This window comes from Chionomys nivalis, chromosome X (assembly GCF_950005125.1).
Source record: "Chionomys nivalis chromosome X, mChiNiv1.1, whole genome shotgun sequence".
Classification (NCBI taxonomy): domain Eukaryota; kingdom Metazoa; phylum Chordata; class Mammalia; order Rodentia; family Cricetidae; genus Chionomys; species Chionomys nivalis.
In genome coordinates this window covers 122,206,685-122,225,849 of record NC_080112.1, presented here as the reverse complement: position 1 = coordinate 122,225,849, position 19,165 = coordinate 122,206,685, and positions in this window count along the sequence as shown.

Genomic DNA, 19,165 nt, shown 5'->3' with positions numbered 1-19,165 from the left:
GATTACGTGATTGTTGACAAAGAAGAGTATTTATCATACAGTAGTCTAAATAAATGAGCTATAGAGTCTACGAAGAAAACATACTTCTTGAGTTTTATCAACAAAATTCTCTTTTACCCACTTACCTTAATAGCAAGCCATAGATACCAGAAACGTCTGCAGGATAACTGAAACCCAGCCTGAGAAAGAATGAAAGCTGTTTCTTGGCCTTGAAATGAAGCCAAGATGAAAGCCCACAGATTCTAAAGCTCCTTCAACTGCAAAGCATATACCCTGAACCCAAGGTATGAACCTAAGCTCGACCACCAAATAACAATCAAAAGTGACCATTTAAACCAAAGGCACATGCATTTAAGTGCAATTCAGACTGAACTTCTAGCAAGCCCCATCAACAATAACAAACCTAAACACTATCAAATGAGGGTCTCATCTTGTCACACAGTCTAGCTTTGGTTTCAAATTTCTAACCTCCCAGTCCCCCCCCCCCCACACACACACACATACACTTATTCCAGTCCAAACATCTTTGTACCTCTCTTGGAGTTGCAGCTATTTCTTCCTGATGCTTACCAGAGCTGTTCACGCAAAGAGCAGAGCTGGTTCTTTCCCCAAAAATACAAGATGAAAATAAATCCCTCCCCTCCTCAAAAAAAAAAAAAAGGTGAGAACAAACAGTGAAACCTCAAATCATCATCAGCCTGAAAAGGAGAGGGAGAGAGAGAGAGAGAGAGAGAGAGAGAGAGAGAGAGAGAGAGAGAGAGAGAGGGAGGGAGAGGGAGGGAGAGCCTTGGAGAGATGAGTCAGCCTAGATGCTTACAATTCCAAAGGAAATCAAAGGCCTTACAATAAACCGTTTGTCATTGCCTCTCTGCTTGAGCATACAGGGCTGAACTTAACAACAGTCATAGTCTGCCGTATTGCCAACAAAATTGACTCCATCTTATGTACCTTCAACCCTCTCAAATTCCAAGTAGGCCCAGAGACTGTAGCAGAGCTAGCAAGACCAGAATGCCCCCAAAAGAAGCAAAGAGGAAACACAAGGAAGGGATAAACAGGCTTTAGCACTAAGGGACAGGCACGAAAACAAGGGTTCTTTTTTTTTTTTTTTTTTTTTTTTTTTTTGGTTTAACCAATCTACTTGCCCTCAATCATGACTTGCCAAACTGAACACAAAAGAAGGCTCACCACAGGGAACAAAGTGCCAAGAGACCTTTCTTGCATAGTGTCTTCTCCTCCCCCCTTTCAGCATGCCGTTTTGAACTCATAGTCATTGAAACAACCATGAGATCAAAAAGATACCCAATGAGGAATTTGAAAGCAAACAATCCAAGACATTTGCAAAAATAATTCCTTAACACAAACACCTGTAGTGGGCAATAAAGTTAGAGCCAACACCAAGCTTTCTTATTCCTTAGCTGTATATGCATAGGAAAGCCAGTTGAATTCTGAGCCTTGGTGATCTGCTCTGTAAAATGGAGAAATAATATAGATTCCATTTCAACAGTTACATGTTAAATTAATAGTGTGTCTGTGGTTAGTAGCAGTAATTTTTTAAATAAACATGTAGTATAGAGGGCTCGAATCTGTCTAAAACCATCAGGCTGCAAAAGTGATTACATAAAATAAGAATTTATATTGATGCATTGACTAATCTACTCTGCCTAATTTCTACTAAGTTTGAATTAAATTAGCACAGATAAAGAGATGTAGGGATCTATTAGAAAAAGCTCTGTCTTCTTCTCTCTTCAACCTCAAGCATTTTTAATCATCTTACAAGAGTCAGAAAAACTAACTGCATAATTAAATATTACAAATGCTGTTATTCAGATTAGTAAACTGCAACTATGTCCTCAAATATATTTCTCTTTCAAACCATCCAGTTTTACTATGTTACCAGCAAAGGACCATATAATATCATTTAGATCAGTGTAGGAATTCAGAAATTAGCAGATATCAAGCAGGAGATTCTGAACAGAGGACAGAGGGAGAAATCAAGTATTGAGCAATACAAATGGTGGGGTAAGCACCCTTGGGTGGCATCAAAACTGTTCTCTATGTCCTCCTGAAAAGCATGGCACAGATGGGGAAACAAACTAACGTTGGAAAGGTCAACCACTTCAACACAGAGAGGACAGAAATGCTCTCAGCTAACCATAAATCCACAGCCTTCACAACTTGGGAGCCTAATTTACTCCATTGCTCCCATCAAATAGTTAGGATTGGTCTAGCACTCACTAGTAAACATGGATGGAAAATAAAAACAGGGATCACGCTGACTCTGTTATCCGAATCTCTATTAATTAGGCTCCTTGTGGCATCATTAGAATTTTGCTCCTTGGAGTTTGAGAAAATGATAGAGCATGGAGCTGGGTGCCCAGAAGGTATTGCATTTATGTTATTCAAATGTGGACAGGCAGTGACAATGGGTAAAGACATCCCCATTATTACATCACAACCTGGGAAAGAGATACAGAGCTTTACCTGAACTGATCTGGGCACCAATATGGTCTGCTGACACAATACCTCATTCATCTCAAGCATTAATGAGTTAGCCTTTAAGTTGTTATCCCCAAACCTCCATTTAAGCAAAGGCTTCAGATGCAGTGAACAAAATGACTCATTTTAGCCCATGAGGTGGTGATGCCCCAAGATAATGAAATCTGAGGACAGCGTTCTTCAGTCCATGCAGTTGGCCTATCATGGCACAACAGAAGCTCATAAACTGAAGAGAGTTTTGTTAAATGTCTCAAGAAAAGCTTCGTATTTAAAAATCTGTTTAAAGCATAGTGTACTATGTGAACTGTAGTGAAACTTAGCTGCCACCTAGTCCAAAACCTCTTTTCTGCATTTCAAAAAGCTAAGACTTAGAGACTGGACATGAACCTATTTCTTAGTCTCAGGACATTTTCTACTGGCCCATCTAACAATCCTCTCAACGGCTGCAAGATTTTTGCCTTGCTAGATGATGAACTCTCAAGAATGCATACATAATCAAAGGCTAATTCCAAAAAGCCAGAGGAAATCATATAGAAGGCAGGCAGCCGCCAGAAATTACAGCATCTTTGTACAATAAGTACAATCGTCATTCCATAGAATGTGGAATGTCCTTTTTAAATTTTATGAACTTTAAAGAAACAATTCCAGCTCAGGATGGTGAAGGGCAATTTTTATGTTATAAACATCCCAAAGGATAGTGTAAACAAAGCAATGCAACATCAAATACAAGATGCAGATTTTCTCACTATTATCTGCAGTATGTGTCAGGGTGCATAATAGTGCTGCCATACAAGCTGTGCCATCCCCCCCCTTTTAATTGCTATTTCTATTAAATGGTAGCAGAAGAGGCAAAAATAAGATGTTCTATCAATGGGTCATAAAAAATAATGAATGCTTAATTTGCCTCATACTTCTCATTTTCTCAAAAGCTTTCTATGTGTCCTTGATGTCTAGACCCTGGCATACAGTAGGTGTTCAATAAGTGTTCATTGGATGAATCATGGGATTATAAAGTCTAAGGGCTTGAAAGAAGATAAAGCTCTCACAATTAAAACAGGTGTCTATGATTCATGAACAAATGAATCATACCACTTTCTTCTTACAACAACCCCTGGAAAGGTGGTGGATTGGGATTATCCCCTCTTTACAGAGGACAACAACAAACAAGAGTTCTTTCTTGAGAGCTTGTGGTATAACTAAAGTTATATAAAAACCATGGGAGAAGTGGGAAGAAAGGCCTTTCTGTGTGTCTGTCTGTTTGCCTCACTTCCTCTCCTCTCTGTCTCTCTGCCTATGTCTGTCTGTCTGTCTCTACCTCCCTCGCTGTCTCTTTCTCTCTGTGTGTGTCTATTTCTGTTTGTGTGTCTCTCTCCCCTCCCTGTTTGTTTCTATCTGTTGCCCCTCTCTGCCTCTCTGTCTCTCTCTCTGTCTCTCTCTCTGTCTCTGTCTCTCTGTCTCTGTCTCTGTCTCTGTCTCTCTCTCTCTCTCTCTCTCTCTCTCTCTCTCTCTCTCTCTCCTGTGTGTGTTTCACAGTGGAAACCAAGAAGTCTAAATTCAAATCTCAGCCTTACACATTCAAAAACCAAGTGTATGATTTAGAGAAAAGTACCTCACCTCTGTGAGTCTCAAGTCTATGCCACTGTTATATAACAAATATGGAACATGTTATGTGTTAACATGATACATGTTAACCAAAGATAAGGTGGGATGAAAGAACCCACTAAATGGTTCATTTGTCCCAGACTGAGGACCCTCTCTCTCTCAAGTTCACTTTGCAAGGACTGCTAGACTGAAGCACTTCTTTCTGGGAAGGGGGTCTCTGCCTGCCAAAGAATACACCTGACCCAGCTTTGAAAAGTGAAAATGAATACTCACCTACTGCCAACAGGAAGCACACTTTCAGAGGGGAAAGGAGAGCTAGGTCTTCACTGGGTTCTCTTTGATGGGAGATGCAGTATATGGGGAGATTGGTTTAGTTTGTGAAATGTAGGGAGAAGTAATTGGGTCACAAAAGGAACTGAATACCCACTACTGGCCAGGCCTGCTGGAGAGAAAGGGAGAGCTACCTGCATGGAAGTCCCAACTCCTGCCCTTGGGATCTTATAGCCTAGTTGAAGGTCACACTAAAAATGGGGTGCTCATCATCCTTCAATGTTTCTCTTCACTAATTTAAATCTATTTCCTCTCCATCTCTCCTTTAAGGACTGTTAAGAATTGACTATATCTTCAGGCCTATTTGCACTGGACAGATGCTCACTTAATTGTAAGCTTTCAGTACACATTCAGTAGATTTTTGTACATTCTTCCCAGATAGTCCTTCTCCCTCTCCTCTCCCCCACCCCCCTCTGTTGTGTCCCGAACACAAACATCCGTATACACACTCACATCCCCACACTCTTCCACATATTTACACAAACACCTCTCTCCACTGTGTTCACTGTAATAGAGAGGGATGAGAATCAAAGGGAGCATCACCAACACACAAGAAAGAAAACATCAGTAGAAACAATCCCCCAGACCATCTGGGCAGAGGTTATGTCAAGGAAAGCTGCAGAATAAAGAAACCCTCACAGTCTAGGCTCAGGGTTTCTCCTTCATTCTGTGCCCCATCCCCACCCACTTTCCTTCCCTTTGATTATATCTTCCTCAACAAACACACAATTTTTGGCCAGTTTTCTTTTTCAAAATCCTGTCTGAACGACTACCATAAGGAATTGGGTCTGTGGGAGATGTTTTCCCCATGGAGTTTTCATGAACAGGATGGCATTTTAAAACCACCTTCAAATAACCATATTTCTAAAATGCCAGTGTCAAACTCCACATTCTCCCTCTCCAAAGACTGTTTTCTTCAAAACACCTTAGACCAAGAGTCAGGGGACCTTCTTAGTGATTACACAGCTGGGTGGCCTTGGGCAAGTCAGTGTGCACCTCCAAGGCCAAAAGCTGGCATTATTTATCATTGTCTTGTTTACCTAAACAGCACCGTAGAGATAGAGCCCTCTGATTCCAGAATCCTTGATTATTCTAAGTAAGGACTTAATGAACTCCAGGACAGAGGGTCACAGTGCAGATGCCATACCTCCTACTCAAAAGAAAGCTCCCCTCCACTCCTCAGTGGATTCCTGGGGGCCCGTAGATGGGGGTATTATATTGGTCTCCTTCGTTATCTTATGCAAGCTGGGTCCCAGCTGCAGCGGGGATGGAGGGGGGGGGCGGTGGAAGGTCAGCGCAAACTCTATACCCTCGAAGCAAGGAATCAAGGGGTTATCCTCAGCCTGTGGGAGCCACTGCGTAGGGGAACAAGGCCTTCAGACTGAGTTGGACTTCTTAGCGCGTGTCCTGCCCCCATGTAGCTCCTGAGAGCGCTTATTCTGAAAAGTTAAAACAAGACCCTCCGGCGCCAAAAACTACTTTCCGCTGCCCCACCACTATCACCTACCCAGTGAGAACTGAAAAAAATTCCTCTTTCCGCAGAACTCACCCCGTGCCCTTACTGAAGAACCTTGGCAACAGGTTCAACATTCTCTCCTCTCCTTTCCCTCCCACACGTCGGACCCTCCAGTGAGAGGACCCTCACCCCCCCCCCCGCCACCCCTCAGAGGGCCCCACTCAGGCCCCTAAAGTCGAGCCCCTGCTCTACCTCTTGGTGACTCTCCTGGTCCGGCCAAGGAATAAAGAGACTTGAGACTTGCTAGTCAGCCTGGCAATGCGACCAGACCGCTGCTAGTCCTGAGAGGAGCTGCAGACGCTGTGAGCGCTCCGCTCTGCCACTCCGATTCCCCCACCCTGTGTACAGCTTTCCGCGGTGGGGTAGGGGCTGATTCATAGCAATTTTCTACACAGCAGCAAGCTCTGTGCCTTAGGCATACCTGTTTGCTGAATTCCCTGGGCTACTCCCACTGTTTTTCTACGTACCCCACAATTTTTTCTCCTCTTATTTAAAACAATCTCATCTTTACTATTCAGCCCTACGAGACCCCCGAGCTTTCCAAAACCCCCCTCTCCTGGTCATGCTTCACAGTCTCACATTACAGATGAAGGAAAGGCAGAAGTGGGGTTTAGACGGTTAATAAATGTACTTCCAAACACTGAGCTAATTAGTTCTAGAGCCAAGGTGAGGGTCCACATCTCTTGGTTCCCTCCCAGTTTGGCACCCTACTTGATAATGTACATTTATTCCCTTTTAACCTTGCTCCTGTGAGCAGGGAACATCCTTTGTGGTCTCTTTGTATGCCGGGGCTGTGTAAAGACCACCACCCACCACACCTTGCCAGCTCCATGTTTTCCAGCTCCATGTTTCCCACTCCTGTCCAAGGAGTGGGAAAAAAAGGTCAGTTTGTCCAAAGTTCAGTGAGCAACCGAAGCAAACAGTAGTGGGTTTTGCAAAGTCCTCCGCCTATCTGGATGGCAATGATCTCAGTAACTTTCCCCTTACTATTACTATTATCTTCACTCCTTCTTATTGTTTTTGTATGTCTATACACCCGGGAAAGCCACAAGACCATGCATCTAAAACGTCTTCCAAAACTGCCCTTTTTAAATCTGTAGCCAAACAATCACATCTACAAATCAACATTGTATTAAGCAACAACTTATAGAAAATGATCGGATAGTGTATTTCCAATATTCTCCTCTGATATTTGCACTATGGTGCAAACTCTCAAAAGAGAGGAACTTCCAGTGAACATTGTCTTCCCCTAGCAACTGAATTTCTTGCTCTCTTGGGTCAAGTCAATGGAGAATGGGGGAACATGGTTTTTAAAAGGTGAAAGAATAGAGAAGGTGAGCATCCATAATGTTAAAGACTATATAGGAACCCAGCAAGAAAAGAAACAAAAGGAGGCAGAAACAGAATCCAGGCAAAGGAAAGAAGAATGAAAAGAGGAAGGAAAAGTTAGCAGCTGCTGATTCTGGGTATACGTGGCTACAAAGAATGTCCAGGAAGATGTAGCCTTACTTCCCCAAAGGCTAAATAAGACTTGTGACTCTGAAGAATCCAGATTAGAAGAGAAATCCAGAAGCTTGGTGGAAAATCTCTCTTCAGAAAGGGGGCAGGGAGAAGGGGGATGCAAGAGGATACAGTAGAGCACTGGAGAGAGAGAGAGAGAGAGAGAGAGAGAGAGAGAGAGAGAGAGAGAGAGAGAGAGAGAGAGAGAGAACAAAGACAAACTACTGGTTTGGGCTGTATGTGTGTGCTGGCTGTTTGGGGTTCAAGTACTACCATCACTACCACCAGAATGATCTTGAACTCTCCCCCTGGTCCCCCTAAAATTAAATAAATCTTACCCCACTCAGAAGTGTAATTGTAATGCTCAGGATGCCTTTGCTTTCCATTGAAGGAGAGGCTGCCTCCCTCTCTTGTTGGAAATGGGCTTGGTGCCTCCCCTTTATACGTTCTAGAGCATCAGACCAGGATATGGAGAAAAGGAGGGAGGGAGCACTTGAGGCTGGTCCAATTGTCCCTGGCGTATTCATCTTCATTCTCATTGTCTCTCTGTGTCTCCCTCTCTAGAGTTTTCTACAGCCCCTCCTTCTGGCCCTGGCAGCATTATTCCTCATCCTCACTGCAGCATCCTGCAGACAATTCCTTTCTTCCTTGTGATAAGGGGTATATCTTTCTATTAGTGTTTGCTTTGGGTAGTACTGGGGACTTGTCTCGGGGAGGGGGGGTCCTGGGCAAGTTAGGCCATTGTATCACCACCAATGTAGACCTCGGTTAATGGTGCTTGCCTTTTAAGGTGGAAGTTTAGACTGGCATGACAGAGAAAGACTAGTATTGGGGAAGGAGAGGATGTTATCAGAGATGGAAAGAAGCAACACTTAAGTGACCAGCAACATATTAGTTTTGGAAGGCAGCAGGAAGGTATGCTTTGAACCTGAATTCATAGGAAGCCAATTTAAGCAGAGGACTGGCAAGTTGCTGGTGTAAATTGCAATGATTGCTGTGGTAACTTCAGTACACAGAGACCATCTGAAGTATTAAGTAAGTACAGCAGTGGATGTTGTTAGGCCTGGCCTCTGCTTTCTCAACTGCAAAAGAGGAGAATACAAGTTTACCCTCACAGTGCTTTGTAGAAAAGTGAGCAGAGAACACCTGCTAATCCTGAGCACTTACCTTAGTAAGGAAGCCCTGAGAGGAAAAAGAGCTTGCCCAGGATCACCAAATAGTAGAATCAGATGTGAACTCTGCTCTTCCTCACACACCCCTGGCCCTAGATGAGTGCTTTACATTCTATTTTCTTCTCTAAAAATGCTGCCTGAACTATCCTTGGGGATTTCTTGGAGAGTAGGGAGGCCAGTTAAGAGTTGACTCTGTGCATATAAATGTGGTCCTTCTATCACTTAGTCTCAGCCTCAGGGGACTGAGGCTCAGGCTCCTGTCTGATCCCCCCTTCTCATCACTATTCGGGTAATCGCTCTGTGTTATCTTGGACTGATTCATTGCCAGTTCAGCACCAACTCTGCTGCCCAACTCCTAGGTGGTGACTCACCCTTTGGCTAGCTAAGGCCTCTGCCCTCCAGGAAAGAGGCTTTCTCCTTAATTGATTGCAGAATCCTCTGCTGTATTGAAAAAAAAAAACCTTCCAGTCAGACTTAAGAGATGAAGGGCTTTAAGGAGGAATAGAATAACCCCTTGCCCAAAGTCACTACCCTCTATCTCTACCGTGCCAGTAGTGCCAATATTAGGGTCCCGCTTCTGTGTTCTTTATATTTTTTGAACCTCCAAGTCTGTGTTGCCATGTCTCTTCCGCATTACAGTGGGCTGTGTTTCTAGCACTGTGCTAGGCACGGGCAGAACATAAAGCAATGAGAACATCCCTAGCACCCAGTGAGTGTTCACTACAAATTTATGAACTTTAATATACCTCTTGGGGGGGAGTATGCAAGAGGGGTAGGAAGTTCCCGTGACTTGGCAACAACGGGGCAACCAATGTTAAGAACTGGAGCTGTGACTAGGAGTTTCTTATGGTTGGGGAGTGACATCACTAAGTCATTCATGCGGGCATTTCCCTTCAACACAGAACACTGCTTAAGAAATTGGAAGTTGGCTGAACCCCTGTCCACCACCCATTGCCTTTCTGACCTGGCTTAGGGGCATCAACTGGTGGCCAAGTCCCACAAAACTGTCCTGATTCCTGGCCTCAAATCCACATATCTTTATATTTTTGATAAGGGTCCCAGAAGGAAGAAGACATCTTTTGTATGTCAAGGCCCCAACTACCTGCTTCTTAAGCCAGCGACTTGCAAAGTAGTCATCTACAAAGTGGCAGCTAGGGAATTCGAACTATTGGCCATTTGGAAACCCGCCAGCTTTGCACAGAATTTTATGCAGCTCGGCTCTGGGTATCGGGTATTGGGAAGGAAAAACTTTGTCTTCCTCCATTTCCCTTGCCTGTGGTCCATCTCCACAGAAAGAGCACGCAAACAAAAAACAGGAGCCTAAACAGTCCGTGGAAAACCGTGAAATGACCCCGTTAGCCTGCTTACAACAGCAGGATGGGATCTTGGAGTTCCCCACGGAGGCTAAGATGCAGGAAGTGAAAACCACCTTCAGCCACTCGGCTGCCCCCTGCCGTCAATGGTTCCAAGTCCAAGGTTGCTACGTGCAGGGAGCACAAGGCTTGAAAGGCTAGAGTGCTAAGAAGAGAGAAAGAGAGAGGCGGGAGGGGGGATAGAGGGAGGGAGGGAGAGGAGGAAGGAAGAGAAGAGAGGAAGGAAGGGGAGGAGGGAAAGGAGGGAGGGAGGGAGAGAGAGCGTGCCCTGGCTGCGTGACTGCAGACACAGGCTTGTGCTAGGCTGCAAATAGCCCTGCCGGATTTGCTGACGTTAAAAGGGGGGGGGGGGGTCTTTTACTGATTCCTACTGGGTGTCCAGCACGGAGTCAGTTATTTCTAATTTCCATTGCCTTTTATGTAGTAAATCTGTTGCTATGCGAAATAATGAGCTCTCCATTAAGAGAGGTCTTCGAGCTAGAAGCTAGGGGTTTCTGAAAAAAAAAAAAAGCTTCTATGCAAATCTCAACTCTTTACTTTTTGAAACCAATAAAGCCCCACACTCCTAAGACGTCCGCTCCTAGGTGTTAAAAAAAAAAAAAAGAAGAAGTAGCACACCCTGGGGGAGGGGCAGAGGTCAAGTAGATGGGACAGGGGGAGGGTCCTGGGAGGAGGAGCCTCCAGCGGGGTCGACCACAATCTGAGTCAGGGTCCTTGCAGAGTGCTCGCGCCTGCTGGCGAAATCCCGGGACTTTCTTGTTTTCCTGGGTTCCGACTGGACCATACCTGGACCCAACTCACTGTCTTGGCCTGGGACAGAGGGGCAACACCCTCAGGTCAAAGGGAAAAGAGCCTCTGTGCCCGCTCCGCCTTGCACGCCCATCCTCCCTCCTTTCTTCCCCGCCTCCACTCCTCGCCCCCTCTCTTCCGCCCTGAAAGAAGGAGGGGGCGCGGGCTGTATGTGTATGTATGTATGCATGTACGCGTGTGTGCGCGCACCGGTCTGTGTATGTGTTCGCGTGTGTCCAGGCGTATGTGTGCAGGGGCTGGGGTGAGGTGCATGTTTTAACCCAAGTGTTTGGTGTGGTGTCTTTGCTCTCTGACAGAAGGAGGCATGTGTTTGTGCTGTTTGTGTGTGCATGCTTATAGGATGTATGATTCTGCCTGACTGTCGAGTGACTATGAGGGTGCGGTCTGGATATAGGTGTGTTCCCTGTGTAATCCTGCCGGGGTCTGTGGCTCTGCTGTGGTGAGTGTATGTAGGTTAACAGTGTGTGTCCCTGCAGAACCTTGTATATTTGGTGTGTGCTTACACTTAGATGTACTATGTCAGTGTGGTTTTACAGGCAGTCTTTATTATGGTGTGCAGAGTGTGCATTTGTGAGCAAGGAACCTCTAAGTGTACTGAGGTGCTTGTGTTCAAAGATTTGTGTATGTGGGGGTTTTTAATGTGCATTTTAATTGATATGATTAAGTATGTGGTTTGAACGTGTGTGTCCAGTTTATATGCATGCACAGAGGGTTGAATACGGTGTGTCTTGGAGGGAGATCATGGGAGTGTATGGGTGCAGCAGTGTGTGAAAGCACAAGGTTATTTAAAAGAACCCTGGTGATCTTTAGCATGGTGGTGGTGGTGGTGTGTGTGTGTGTATGTGTGTGAACATTGCACCAAGATTGGGACAAGAAAGGAGATATGGGCTAGCGACCCCAGCAGGGGCGCCCACGGGCTTGGTCTCCTCCGTGGAGGTCAGCTTTTCCATCGCTGTGCCTGCCAGGTCCAGGTCCGCTGAGGCAGGATGTGAACTTACCTGCTGCTTAGAGAACGAAGAGGAGGGCTTCGCAGGAGCACGAGATTTGGCCAGGTAGGGCGCCTAATGCGCGATGCAGGGGCTAGTGGGAGTAATCTGGAAAGATTGTTGGTCACTGACCCATGTCACCACCACCCCACCAGGAGGTCCCAGTTTGTCTCCAGCTGAGCACAACTATTTGTTCAAGGCCTGGTTGTTTCACACCTCTTTGACTTTGTGTGGGCAGATTCAGTTGCCTGGAAGCCCTTTCCCCCTGGGCCTAATGACAAACACCTACTTATTTTTTTAAGGCTTAACTCAAGAATCACAAAAGTTCCTCTGTTTTTTTTTCTACCCCTCCCTCCTAGTTGAGGGCTTCCTCCTCTGTGCTATCACAATTACACTCTTCATGGGCATACCTAACTGCATTTATTAGACCCTTTCAAGTATGGGGTTGCTACAGAGACCACCTGGTATATAAGAGGAATGATAATAATCATCATTATAGCGTTTTAATTTATTAACTACTTCCTGTGTACCAGGCATGAGTGTCATTGTATTATTATCTCCTACAGTCCTCACAATGAGGCTGTGAGGTAGTTAGAGCTATAATTATCACTCTTTTATACTTCAGAAATCAGACTCAGAGTAGTTAAGTCATTTCCCCAACGTCATGCAGATCATAAGATGCATAGGAGGTATTTGAACTCAGGTCTGCCCTGCTCCCTAAAATCATTCGACTCTAGCAGGCAGCTCCAATAAAAAGTACTCTGCTAGACAGTGAAGTCTTTATCAAACAGCGTCATTTGCCAGGGCTTCCTTCTTTTGAGTTTACTGACAGTACCAAGAGTACTCAGTACAATTACTTAGTCCCTCAGACCGCTGAATCCTTCTCCACCTAATTGTACCTCACCAGCTCTGGTTCTGGGAGCTCTCCGTAGGCTGGTGCTGAAAGAAAACCAAGAATGAGCATTTTTTCCCCCCTTGGTCATAGCATGGCAAAATTGAAAATGAGTGGGGAATGGAGGTGAGGAATGAGGAAGAAGTATGGGACTATTTCATAACTCCCCCAGACCTGTTCTTATGGCACCCTCAACAAAAGCTGCTATGCAGCCAATTCCAAGCATACTCCATATCAAACTGCACATAGAAAACCAAGTAGAACCTCCCCCAACTGATTACTGAATGGGCCCTATTTTGTTTTATTCATGCTTGGGGGCACTGTACTTGCCTAACGAGGCTCATGCTGCTCTCCTGTCTTCCAATTGGCTTCATCTGAGAAATTCTAATTAAAACAATACATTGCATTTGGGAGAACACATTTATGGGGGCGTGGTGTCAACCTAGTCCCAGTCAAAGGATAGCTGGAAGCACTGGCTCCCAACTGAGCCCCCAGGGAACGATCCTGGACTGCTGCAAAGGGGTCAGGGGGTGAAGAGAGAGGGACAATTCAATGGTGGTGAGTCACTTTGCCACTTTTCAGGGGGGGGGAATGTGAGAAGCAGGATTTAAATTGCCACCGTTATTATTGTGCCCTTTCAACTGGCACAAATGAGCCTTGTGTATGGATGAAAAGCAGGAGGAACATCCATAAAGCTGCCCCCCAGCTGGGCCTGGGTCAGCACCTCATCCTGGGTGGGGCGGCGCAGGAAAAGCATTGCTAGGTATACAGAAAGGCTTCTTTGGGAGTGGGGGTAGAAAAAGACTAGAGGTAGAAGGTCTGAGATACCCAGGGCAAATAGCACCTGAAATCTTTGATTTCACTATACTTACACTACACTTACTTGTACCTCTGTACAAGGAGTTCCGACAAATTTCATCTCTCTCAGCACCTGATCTTAGGCATTCAACCCTGTACAGGACAGTCTGGCACCCTCCCCTCCCCTTCTGAACACACCAGCTTTGTTTCTGCTTTCTCACCGCCAACCAGCTGTAACAAGCTGTGTCCTCTTCTTTATAGAAGATTCTCTTCCTGTGTCCCATTCCCAACACACACACACACTGTATGGCATGTCTAAATCCAGGTAAACCACTTGCATCCACACAGACCTTTTGGCTCAGTATTTATGCCTATGAAATGGGAACAAACTCTGAAGAAGCTAAAGGCTGCAGGTTTGGGGGATTTCTAAGATGTAGTCCTGGGTCAAAGGGTATTAACATATTTTGAGACAACCTTACCAGAGCCATGAAAATAATGAGATAAGATGGGGCTGCCAGAACCACTGCCACCATTGTTGAAACACACACACACCACACCACACCAATTTCCTTCTAGTCCTTCTATCTTAAATATGGCTACTTTGGAGGATGGGAAGTGTGTCCCTACAGAATGGGGACTAAACGGACTATTGTAACGATGAAAGGGCCTTAGAGCCTCCAGATTACTTTTCAACAGAAACTGAGATTTGTTTGCCTTCATTCTAAAAAAAATAAGGATCTACAGACTGAAGGCAATAAAATGTGAATCTTACTGAGGAAAGAAATTTTCATTTCCTCCATGGGGGAAAAAAATGTCACTGAGCATTGGGACTTTTGTCTCTTCTGTGGGAGCTGAGGAAAAAAATCAGATATTGGAGTAAGAGAGTTTTGAATTTGGATTCCAGCTAGGTCACATTTGTTGTGTGGTCTTGGGAGGGTTACTTCGCTCCTTTAAGTCTCAGTTTCCCCACTTGCAAATGGCTGCCTTAGAATTGCTTGGTCGACAAAAGGAGATGGACTATAGAGAGTACCTACCAAAACCCTGCCACTCTAAACCAGTGTTCAAGAACAGGTTAATTAACTCCTTTCTCCATCCCCCACATTCTCATGGAGCACAGACTATCTCAACGAGGAGGTTCATGGTGCAGTGCCACTGACTAAGCTAACAATGTTTCTCATTACATACTTGAAACGCCCCCTCTTCTTTAAGAATGATGTCTTGACCAGCCTAATGCAGCCCCAGAAGTATCAGACGTTCCTTAAGTCCAATTCTTACTCTGCACTTTCTCCTGGCAGGGTTAATGAGACCTAGGTTTGAGACATCATGCTTGTCTGAAACCTTTTGCTACATATTCAGACTTCCCCAACCCCAGCTGCATCCCTAGCCCCAATCTTCCCTCCCAAATAGGTGCAAGAGAGAGAGAGAGAGAGAGAGAGAGAGAGAGAGAGAGAGAGAGAGAGAGAGAATTTCTTGCCAAATTGCCTTACGATTTTTTTTTCATATTTTTCCCTCATCTCCACCCTGAAAATCAAGACAAGTTCCTAAGTTCTAGCAAACCTCAAGGATAAGAGGAAGTTGGAGGGGGGGATCGTGTTCTCTGAGAGATATGACAGAATCAAAATTAAGTCTCTATTAAATACTTAAGTATTTGTTCCCAGTTAAAGGAAAACTAACTCTCCCCTTTGTCAAAAGTGGTTGATGACATGGGACAAGACCCTATTCTGTGCCCCATTCCTCCCTGATGCTATTGCCTCCCTCTAGAGACCAAAGAAAGTTACTAATTTAGCTACACTTGGGTGGAAAGTAAGGTTAAGAGATGGAGGTGGGGTAGCCGGGGTGGGTATCATTCTAGGGAGAGACCAAAACTACAAAAGATGAAAAAAGTACTACTATTCATGGGGGCCAGAGCTCCGAGTGGCCAGCCTCTTGATGGCCTTTGTCTTTGAAAGATGCTTTAAATCCCACCCTCTCCTTTACCCGAGTGTCCTGCATGTCCCCCTCCCTCACTGACCCTTGGCACCTACTCTGCAAGGTATTATATTGGTAGGTCTATGTGCATCTGAGAAGGTCCTAAGGTCTCTAATTTGAGAGGAAAAGTTAGAGGGATAACAAGAGTCAGGCAAACTATACAGAGAGCAGTTGGAACAACAGTTTAGAGTAAGCCCATAGAGCTGCGTGGGTTTCCTTATTAAGCAGGGACCTATGGGCTACTGGGTACTGCCTGCCCATCTGAGGAAGCTGTGTGGCTTCTCAAGAGGTGTATCTGAGATGTGCCAGGTTCTGCCAAGGCTCATCAAACATCCCATCTACCACTTCTGCACATGCATCTGAGAACAAAAGGCAACAGAAATCGTGTCCTAGTGACTCACAGCCCCAGCTCGCAGGACACAGGTGGCTTTTGGACTGCATTTCCCCATTGAAATGTGGGAAAGTAATCCATAAGCCATCAGATAGTTCAAAGCCCAGAATTTGGACCCTAGGCAAGGCATCACCAATGGCATAATACTTTGGAAATATCTGCTCTATGTCAGCTTTTGTAATTACAATCTCTTCTACTTTCACTCAGTTTTTTAGTTAGACCAAAAGAGATTGTAATTTTTTTCTCAGTCATTGAGTAACAATAAGCAAATTATAGAACTTTCCTGCCTTTTTCTTTTAACTAGGGATAATACTACCTTGGAGAGTTGTTCTGGAGATAAAAAGAGGTAGTTTATGTAAAGTGCCTGGTTGTTGATAAATATTTGGAGAAGAAACAAAGGCATATATCTTTTTATACCTGAAGCATAAAAAACATTTAATATAATTTCATGAGCAACAATAATGATAAGTATTACTGTCATTAATAACCCAATGATGTAGGCCTGTCACTTTAAGAGAAGTAAAGTAACAGACTTGTGAACAATACTGTAGGATCAGGCCTAGGATGCCTAGAACTCCAACCAGCTGTGCCTTTTTCTCACCCAGCAACAGGGGACATTTCACAATCACCAGGAAGATAATGATCAGCTGATTTGATGTAGCCATTATTTTGAAGCAAAACTATGAAGGGAAAAATGTTTAGATTGAGCTATTTATAATGGAATTTAAGTTTAGTGTATAAATTGATTGCATTTCTTATCTCTTTGATTACCCATTTTTATAACCCTTTAAAACTTAAAGAATAATTTAAGGATAAATTTTATGCAGATTTAAGAAAACAGTGGGGAAAAAAAAAAACCCAAGTACTCTTTTGCTACTTGTATGGAATCTCCCAGTTTACCTGCTGTGAATTTTCTTCTGGTTTTTCCCAAATTCACTTGTGACAGCTTTGATTGTGCCATTTTCCATGTTATTATGTGTTCTTCACAGACCCAATTTTATGGTTCTATACTATCAGGTAGATATGTCATGAAATTTATTTATCCACTGCGCTACTGTTGGTCACTTAGGTTGTCTTACTAGCTAAGCGTGAAACAAAGGAATGATGTTGATTTCACAATTGCCATAATCACCCTCGGGGACCTGGTGTCCTGATCTCCCAACGTTCAATGTGCTTTTCTGTCATTTGATATTTAAGCTTGATGAATGTCAGCTCTGCTGCTGGAGCCTAGGGTACATTTGCAAACGGATTATTTCTGCCAGCTTTCATCACACAAATTCTGCATTTCATCCTCGTGGTAACTAGCGTGTGGTTGGACCTGGTAAGCTTAGCTCTAGCCTCATACTTTTTTCCCTAAGGGGAAACGTCTTGAGGTGTAAAGAAGTCCTTCACAAAGGAATTTTAGGAAGTCGTGCCCTTAGGGAATTGCATATTTATCTGATCCCCTGGCCAGGGGACTGTGCTATCTCATTGACAATTGCTCAGGAAAATAATCTTGCTATAGCCCAATTAGGCCTGGCTTCAACAAACCAATTAGGTATTATCTCTAAGAAAAGATTAAATTTGTATGTGAAGTGAACCTCAGGGTCCGTCCAGTTTCAGAGTTTTGACTACTCTATGGAAGTTCCATTGCTTAAGGCCAAATCTTAAGCCAAGAGTGAACTGGGGAGAGAAATTCAAATGGGACAATGATGTTGTCCCTTTCTCCTTTTCTCATAAAGAAGGCCTTTCTGTTCCCACCCCATGCCTCCCAGATCTTAGTGACATCCTTCCCAAAGGCCTTCATATTATTGTCCACTGACACTGCCAACCTCAGAAGATTGCTCTGACAAAGGAACTGATTAGAATACATCCTGCCTTCTGCTCGATCTCTGGTCATCTCTGATGTCTATGGATTTTTAAAAGGCGTTTGGAAAGAGGAGCCAAGGGCAATTATAATGCCATAGAATATCAACAGTTATTCCACTCCAAAGTAACTCCTCAGTTACAGTTGCTGCTGCAGTTTTTCCCAGTGGGGGTGCAATAGAATATACTCTTACCTGGTCAAAATTTGTACCCTAACCTTTATTTTATATTTAAAAGTGATGTTGTGTGAGTAAGTGAGACCAGGCATGTAAAGCTGAGCTCAAAGGCCCAGCATTTAGGTAGCACTTTACATATATTAACTGCTATTGTGTAGGTAATCGACCTGGCGTAGGCAGTGCTACACTATGGGAACATTTGATGAATGTATCTCACCAGTTGGAAATGCAGCAGCAAACAGAAAGTCTTGTACTTGTGTTTAAACACTGACTAAACAGAGAATGGCCACTGTGAAAAGAATTTGTTTTTCCTTAATTTTTTAAAAGTAGCTTTACTTGAAAATCATGGCAGTATGAATAGTCTATCAACTGGATAGAATCTGCATGGGATGTGTGGATGGCGCAGGTGTGCATGATGTGAGTAGTATTGTGTTGTATGGGAATTATGCAATCCATGTGTAGTGCATTCATGTTTGCTCATGATTTGTGTAGGCGTATGCATGGATTTGGGATATGTACACCCATACATGTTTATGGCTATGTACATGTGTGCTTTGGGTGCAGTGTAGGCTTCCAGAAGAGGGTGGGTCAGCCACTCAAGGCTATATTTCAGGCCACAGCTAGAAATCCTCTTTTGGTCTGGTCGTTGACATTTATAACTTGGTGCATGTTCCAAGAGGAGCAGCTAGAGGTAGACCCTGTCAATGTTAAACCAATGAAGAAATTGGGGAGATTAGAACAAGATGAGAACTGGACTAAGTGGTAGGATGGAGAGAGCTGACAATGATCCATTCTAGAGTCCCAAGTAGAAACCCCCAGGACATAAATTACTCTTTGATTATGAGAGACCTTGTTTTGTGATGGGAGCGGAATTTCTTGTGTGAAACTGACCTCTTGCCATAAAAAGGAGCCTTCATAACCTCGATGCCATTGAAGTTACACAACAGCCTTTGAGGGTGTTCAAGACTTAAGGTTTAAGGTAGAAGACTCCTTCCTTCCCTCCCTCCCTCCCCCGTGCCCTCCTTCCTTCCCCCTTTTTCTATTTTTCCCCTTCTCCCTTCCTCCTTCATCTTACTATAGCCTACGCTGGCCTCGAACTTTCTGCTTAGCCTAGGTGGACCTTGAACTCTCAATCTTCCTACTTCAGCATTTCTACTTCTGGCTTTAACAAGCTAATGCCACTACACCTAGATTCTTTCTTTCCTTTTCTTCTTTCTTTCCTTTCTTCCTTCCTTCCTTCCTTCTTTTTTTCTTTCACCAAGAATGCACACTTTAAAGACACAGAAAAGAAAAACTTTAACCTTCAGTGG